We start from the raw sequence: 8,188 nt of genomic DNA, 5'->3' as shown, positions 1-8,188 counted from the left end.
TATATATATATATATATATATATATATATATATATATATATTCTAAAAAAATACAATTATTTATAGGCTTTGATTCACAATCACAAACTTTTATATATTTTAATAATAAAATATTATGTATTAAACATTATATACTAATATAGTATTATATATATATATATATATATATATATATATATATACATTTTTATATCATAACATTACATATATAAATATGTTATATTAAAAAAAAAAATCTTAAATCTGCTTACATATTATAATTTTATATTTAAATTTTTTTTTTTTTTTAAGTATAAGTTTTGATTCACACAGCCACAAACCTTTAATATATTTTAGGACTAAACTATTTGATTATATATTAAAATTTAATATTTTAAAAAATTTGAAAAAATGTTTATACTGTAGGCTTTGATCTGGATAGTCAAATTTATTTTATATATACTACTATTTGATAAAATCTGTCTATCGATCCCTTCATCCATAAATACAAATCCGGGAAAAACAGATACTGCTAAAAATTATAGTATGAATGCACTGCCAGAAGCTTGATATATACACATAAATCTATACTGATATGTTGGGTCTGCAGAGGCTGAACACTGGACATGTGATCTGTCTGAATTGTGGAGAGGAATCATTTTACAGCTCGCTATAAAAGGGCAATCAAGACAATCGGACAGAACTGGGATATGCGGTCAGTCGGCGCACTGGGTTTCACCCTGATAATGTGTGTCTGCGACGGGGACACACACTGGATTTAGACATACATTCATCTAGATCACAACCGACCTGGAAACAGAAGAACTTAGAGAGTGCAGAGTGAGATTTTGCTTCTGTTGGTGTGGAAAAACCAGAGAAACAAATCCATGAGGAAATCAATAAGGTTAGAAATTGTATCTACCGTAAGGCAAATCAAATTATAGCTAAAGCTCAAACTACAAATTTTGTGTCCTGTCATTGATATGCTGTTATTATATGTACTTCTTAACTGCCTTAAAGACCCTGTTAGCATTCGCGTTCTCCTGAGAAACATCCTTACACAACCAGAGATCTTCATAAACATCTCATCTTATGAATGGAGACAGATAGTCATATCTGCTTCACTGGCACAGCCGCTAGCATGACAGCTATCCTAACGCAACCCTGATAACATCCATTTACAGTAGTCTCTTCACCCTTGGCAATGCCATCTGTACCGAAGAGCCTGGCTATCTCAGAGATCTCAAACTCTTCACTGCATCTCAATGAAACTGCATCTGTTTCTGGAACATCTGGAAAGGGTTTTCTCCTGAGGAGATCTGTGACGGACAGTCCTGCAAATCATGAAAAGGGCCAGATTATAGAAAAATCAATAGCCAGTCCAATCACCCAGCAAAGCAACTGAATTAACCAGCACAGCTGGTCACTACCATATGTAGTGCTTGCCTACTTAGACGAACACTACATAAAAGGAAAAAAAAAGAAAAAACATTGTTCGATATGACGTTTAGGGACAGGACATGACATAAAATAAAATAAAATAAATAAATAAAAAAACGGCAGTGTCAGTCCATGACCAGCTGTACAGAAAACATAAAAAAAATTAGAGGAAATATGCAAACTTTGTGATAAGAAAGAAAAAGAAAGAAAGTGTCAGTCCATGAATAGCTGTACAGAAAAAGTTCAAAAAAGAGAGAGGAAATATATGAAAACTGTGTGATCAAAAATATAAATAAATAAATACATACATAAATTTCCAGCCGTTTCATGACCGGCAGTACAGAAAACTAAATAAATAAATACAATAAAATAAGTTCAGCAGTGTCCATCTGTGACCAGCTGTACTGAAAACAAAGTTTGTAATCACAGTTTCTGCCAATCCAAAACATTTACGTACATTTTTTTTTTTTTGTACAGCCAAACTTAGACAACAAAGCAGAAAACAGCTCAAAACTGTGTCTATGCCATCTTTCAAAGGTTTAATACAGCTAACCTTAACAAAAACTTTTTTTAAGAATTAATTAGCTAAACCAGCACTAACATAAACCAGTCTGGGCCAATGTGGAAATAATTTCAGCAAGGTAAAAACAACTTTCACTCAAATATATGAATACATTAGGACTAGCAATTGACATGGCTGTCTTTGTGGGTTTCTGTACATCTTGTACACAAGATTCTACATGAAGTAACTTGATCTTCAGGGCTTCATGCATTCATGTCCCGCTTCTGAAATCAGGGAGTGAATGCAAACTCTATGATGCAGCAGGCAAAACGAAAACAATCTGCTATTGTCCTCGCAAACAACTATTAAACAGCATGAAAAATGTTAGCATGCTTTTTGGATGGAGTTAAACGGGGAGGTGGGGTCTTGCAGAAATGGGAAAGCCCTTACCAGGCAATAGTTCTGTCCTCCCTAACGAAGCCACCCTTCCAAAACAGGAGAGCAGCAGAACGTTTCCCACGATCTCCCTCGCATCCGCACAAGCTGCAGTCCCCCCACTGCAGTACAGTCTGAGTCTCGCTGCCGCACACTCCCCGCTCTTTCATGAGACACAAACCTCCCTCTTTCAACTTTACCTTACAGTCGCTCTATCACTACCTTTGAACTCTCTTCTGTTCTTCTGTCCTGTTTAGCGTTACTATCTTTCCTCCTGTCCTCTCGCTGTCTCTCGCTCTCTCTCTCGTTACGGATTCTGCTCACACTCGGCCGAATGCAGTGTGCTACGCCCTGAACCGCTAGTGGAGGACAATCTCCACTGATCAATATGTAAAACCGTCCCCTCCTCGGGGAGACTGAGCGGGTTTGGCTGCTGAAATGTCAGGGGGAAACTGCCCAGGTGTGCAGTGAAACTTGTGCTGCATGTGGGAGGGAAACAGAATAACAAAACAATACGATGCAATTTCTCATGCAAGTCTCTAGGGGCCGGTCCGTAATAAACCAGGAGATGTGTGGTACACAATCCTGAGAGGAAAAACAAAATGAAGAAATCTAAACTATGTGCGGCATGGTTACTGTCAACTCTGTTGACATTTGGCCAGACGTCTTCACATTATGGGTCACATTGTTATGGAAATATTCATAAAAATAGCCACAGTTACAGCAAGTCCTGTAATGTGAGCCAGGAATGCTGTATTCTGTCGCATTTTAAAACACAAACTGCTCCTGGGGCAAACTGATTTTGATGATTGGCTGAATGGCAGGCAAGATTTTTAATTGCACGAGAGACTAAATATTAAACTAATAGGTAAATAAACTAGCTTTTATATTTTATTGCATTATTATATTTTACATTGTTGAGTGACACTCACTGCTATGTTGCTGGGAGTTGTGGGTGGTTGCTAGTGTGTTGCGGGTGGTTGATAGGGTGATTGTTGATTAGTGCTTTCCAGTGTAAAATTCACTAACATGATGCTAGGATATTGTGGGTGGTTGCTATTGTGTTGCTAGGGAGCTAGGGTGGTTGTTGCGTGGTGTTTTCCTGTGCAAATCTCACAAACATGATGCTAGGATGTCGTGGACGGCTGTTATGGTGTTATGGATGGTTGCTAGGGAGTTGTGGGTGGTTGCTAGAATTGTTGTTGAGGGGTGCTTTCCTGTGCAAAACTCATCACTCACAATCTGCTAGGATGCTGTGGACAGATGTGTTCTGGATAGTTGCTAGGGAGTTGTGGGTGGTAGCTAGGGTGTTCTGACTGGTTGCTAGGTGGTGCCTTACTGTCTTACATTAAAAAAAATCTCTGTAATATTCTTGTCTCTACATATGACTTGTGTCACTTTTTCAATGTGTTTCTAGGGGATTTTTTGTCAGTTTTTTCATCTGCTAGGCAAACATTTTACTGATCTCTTCAAAAAATAACTCACAACTCTTTGTCAACAAACTGCACAATTTGAGGTGTCATTCATGGCTGTAAAACAAACAGGATGAGTTACATGCCGACATTAACACTCAAATCCCTATTTACAATGAGCAGTAATAGCAATAGCCAACACCACTACTAATCAGATCCTGTGCTGTGCAGAAGAGTTCCCTGAGCTCATTTGAGTCCAGACAATAGGAAAAAGGATGAATAAAAAAATATGCATGAATATAGATGGATATGAATGAAAGATTCATTGCCCAGTAGGCTGCAGTGCCCTGTGATCTCCCCACAATAGAGAGCTGACAGCGCAGCAATAGAGCTGATGTCAATACTGATTATTCAGAGAAATTAACAGCGGGGCGAGAGAGAGAGAGGGAGAGAGAAAGAGAGATAGACAGACAGAGAGAGAGAGTGAATGATGGGAAAAAAGCCTTGGCTCGAGTGAAGAGGGAATAGAGCACTGACAGCACTGATGAAGATTAGAGAAAAACAAAACCAGCAAATGCCCACATCAGAGGTCAACCGATACTGTTTTTTTCAAAGCCAATGACATTAACTAAATAGAACTGTTATTATTAACCATAGTAAAATTCTTTTTTGAGATTATATTTTATAAGTAAATTATTTTTTTTTAATTAAATAAACCTGAAACAAAACAAAACATAAATATTAAATTAAAACGGAAAAAACAGATGAAAAACAAAAACAGAAATGAGAAGTGAAATAAGGTAAAGTTTAAGTACTAAAATAAAGACTTTAATAAATATAATAAATGCGAGATGGGAGGAAAATATATATTTCAATATTTTCCTCGCAGTTATATAATTGGGTAATTATACTACATATATATTTCGGCATCAGGGAGCCGCTATTATACCTGGCATTGAAACTGGCATCATGCTTTTGAAAGCACAATCGCTTTTAGTTTCACTTTCGAGATTCGTGATTGCATGTACTCTGTTTATACTATGGAGTGGCAGTATTTACCACACATTTTACAAGATTATATGTTTGTCAGTGGTACTGAGGATCTGCAAATCATTCGCCATCGTCCTCAGTCATCTCTCTGTGTATGTGGTAAGTGACATTTTATGTACTGTAATGTAACAGGCAACCATTACACCGTGTCTACACCGGACGTGACATTTGTCGCATCAGCTAAAGCTAAATCTAAAGGCATTTATTGCATCAGCTAAAGTCTGACTGGACGCAACAAAGCGACCGTTGAAAATCATTTGAAATTTGTTGTGTATGTGGTAAGTGACATTTTATGTACTGTAATGTAACAGGCAACCATTACACCGTGTCTACACCGGACGTGACATTTGTCGCATCAGCTAAAGCTAAATCTAAAGGCATTTATTGCATCAGCTAAAGTCTGACTGGACGCAACAAAGCGACCGTTGAAAATCATTTGAAATTTGTGTAAGCAGGTCATAAATAGAATGCAGAATTGTCATGTCGCGTCGCATCCAGTGTAGACAGCATCACTGATTATAATGAGTTCTATAGACTGATCTATATATAATAAATCTCTATTATAGATCAGTGGTTCTATAGTATTTTGTCACGCCGCGCTGCTCGCATCCGGTGTAGACACGTTGTTAGGAATCGTGTTTTCCCTTATAAGGATTCACGCTTCAGGCACACCCCCTAACTCCACCCCCACACCCCTCCCCCCCCCCCCCCCCCCCCGTGTCATTGTCCATCGCGATGTGAATAAAAAAATATGCATGAATATAGATGGATATGAATGAAAGATTCATTGCCCAGTAGGCTGCAGTGCCCTGTGATCTCCCCACAATAGAGAGCTGACAGCGCAGCAATAGAGCTGATGTCAATACTGATTATTCAGAGAAATTAACAGCGGGGCGAGAGAGAGAGAGGGAGAGAGAAAGAGAGATAGACAGACAGAGAGAGAGAGTGAATGATGGGAAAAAAGCCTTGGCTCGAGTGAAGAGGGAATAGAGCACTGACAGCACTGATGAAGATTAGAGAAAAACAAAACCAGCAAATGCCCACATCAGAGGTCAACCGATACTGTTTTTTTCAAAGCCAATGACATTAACTAAATAGAACTGTTATTATTAACCATAGTAAAATTCTTTTTTGAGATTATATTTTATAAGTAAATTATTTTTTTTTAATTAAATAAACCTGAAACAAAACAAAACATAAATATTAAATTAAAACGGAAAAAACAGATGAAAAACAAAAACAGAAATGAGAAGTGAAATAAGGTAAAGTTTAAGTACTAAAATAAAGACTTTAATAAATATAATAAATGCGAGATGGGAGGAAAATATATATTTCAATATTTTCCTCGCAGTTATATAATTGGGTAATTATACTACATATATATTTCGGCATCAGGGAGCCGCTATTATACCTGGCATTGAAACTGGCATCATGCTTTTGAAAGCACAATCGCTTTTAGTTTCACTTTCGAGATTCGTGATTGCATGTACTCTGTTTATACTATGGAGTGGCAGTATTTACCACACATTTTACAAGATTATATGTTTGTCAGTGGTACTGAGGATCTGCAAATCATTCGCCATCGTCCTCAGTCATCTCTCTGTGTATGTGGTAAGTGACATTTTATGTACTGTAATGTAACAGGCAACCATTACACCGTGTCTACACCGGACGTGACATTTGTCGCATCAGCTAAAGCTAAATCTAAAGGCATTTATTGCATCAGCTAAAGTCTGACTGGACGCAACAAAGCGACCGTTGAAAATCATTTGAAATTTGTGTAAGCAGGTCATAAATAGAATGCAGAATTGTCATGTCGCGTCGCATCCAGTGTAGACAGCATCACTGATTATAATGAGTTCTATAGACTGATCTATATATAATAAATCTCTATTATAGATCAGTGGTTCTATAGTATTTTGTCACGCCGCGCTGCTCGCATCCGGTGTAGACACGTTGTTAGGAATCGTGTTTTCCCTTATAAGGATTCACGCTTCAGGCACACCCCCTAACTCCACCCCCACACCCCTCCCCCCGCTCGCCCCCGCCGATGTCATTGTCCATCGCGATGTTTCATTGTAGACATCGTCCGATGCCAATTTTGTAGACATCGTCCAACCCTAGTATGAGGTGTACAAAAAAATTGTTAAAATTAAACAAACTTTTATTTTAAATTCAGTAAAAAAAAAAAAAAAGATCACAACCTTTCTGTTAATTGGCCAAGGTGATCACAAAAACTGTCAAGTATAGGCAGATTAATAAATGCCTGTATTTATCTGCAATAATTTTTTTTAAAAACAATCTTAAAATGGCAAATATCCCATATTGGCCAATATATAGCATTATTAACATTATTACCACTTAATGAAACCTCAGTTCGTTGGTTTTTGGGAAATGCTCTGTACGTGAATACTCTAGTGTGCATGTAATAAGTGCTGAGGTGGCCTGGGTCCATGCATTAATAACACAGCCCAGCCGGCCCCTGCCAGATGGGATCTGTCATCCCCGATTCAGCAGTCCTAATTACGCCTGTCACGATAACAACTTTTTGTTGTGCGATATATTGCCCCAGAAATAATTGCGATAAACAATATTATTGTCATTTCAAGACCATTTTATGCCACTGAATATATAATCATAATATAAAAGCATAATAATGCAAGAAGGCTAACACACTTTCAAATGACAACAAACTTTTAATTCTTAAGAATACTTAGATCATGGAAATAAAGTATCAAAATATTAGATAACCTTAAAAAACTTGAATAAATAGTAAATAAGCATTTTCTAACAAAAAGTGCAAAGTAACAAGTAGGAAAAAAATAAAAATTCTCAAATAGCTTGTATGGAGATTTTTCCATCTACAGACTTTTCCCGGACCTTCGTTTCTCTGTAAATTAAGGGTGCACTGTATTGCTGACCCTTAGCAGTCAGATGTCTGTATGCACAAAGGCACAGATCCCTAAACAAGAACATATCTGCAGATGAAACTTTTTTGTAGAAGCATTTTTAAAATTTGAACTAGCACCGACTACACCACGTTATGTACGAGAAGCTGCAAAAGACACTGGCGCAAGTGGAATGCAAAAAACATGGCGACATTAATTTTTATGTAAATAATGGGCAATATATTGCGTCACCAAAAATTATTGAGGTCATGTACATACAGTATATTGTGCAATAAGTCGATATATTGATTATTGCGACAGGCCTAGTCTTAACCCATGCAACCTGAGCAGCACTTCCAGGAACTGCTTTTCTATGAAACCTGATGTACAGTATGTGCACCAAACTGAATCACCAATCTGAGTGAGTCAATATTAAATTCATAAAAATTTACTCAACGGTTAGTGAAGGCTATTAATTGTCA

The 8,188-nt window shown here is 37.3% G+C and overlaps 1 protein-coding gene across 6 annotated transcripts in view; it reads right to left on the bottom strand.

The window, feature by feature from the left end:
* Positions 1-8,188, bottom strand: part of LOC107587591 (synaptotagmin-2-like) — a 61,280-nt gene that overhangs the window by 19,653 nt on the left and 33,439 nt on the right. The window contains exon 1 of one of the 6 annotated variants that reach the window (XM_016275430.1): positions 2,372-2,666. The exons of the other annotated variants lie outside the window; for them this stretch is intronic. The gene's annotated coding sequence lies outside the window, so the exon portion shown is untranslated. Of the gene's footprint in view, positions 1-2,371; positions 2,667-8,188 lie in introns of those variants that run through there. 6 annotated transcript variants of the gene reach the window in all.

The sequence above is a fragment of the Sinocyclocheilus grahami genome, unplaced genomic scaffold (genome assembly GCF_001515645.1).
Source record: "Sinocyclocheilus grahami isolate Dianchi unplaced genomic scaffold, SAMN03320097.WGS_v1.1 scaffold94.1, whole genome shotgun sequence".
NCBI classification, from domain to species: Eukaryota; Metazoa; Chordata; class Actinopteri; order Cypriniformes; family Cyprinidae; genus Sinocyclocheilus; species Sinocyclocheilus grahami.
The sequence above is the reverse complement of the archived record's forward strand: the minus strand, read 5'-3'. Positions and strand labels throughout refer to the sequence as shown.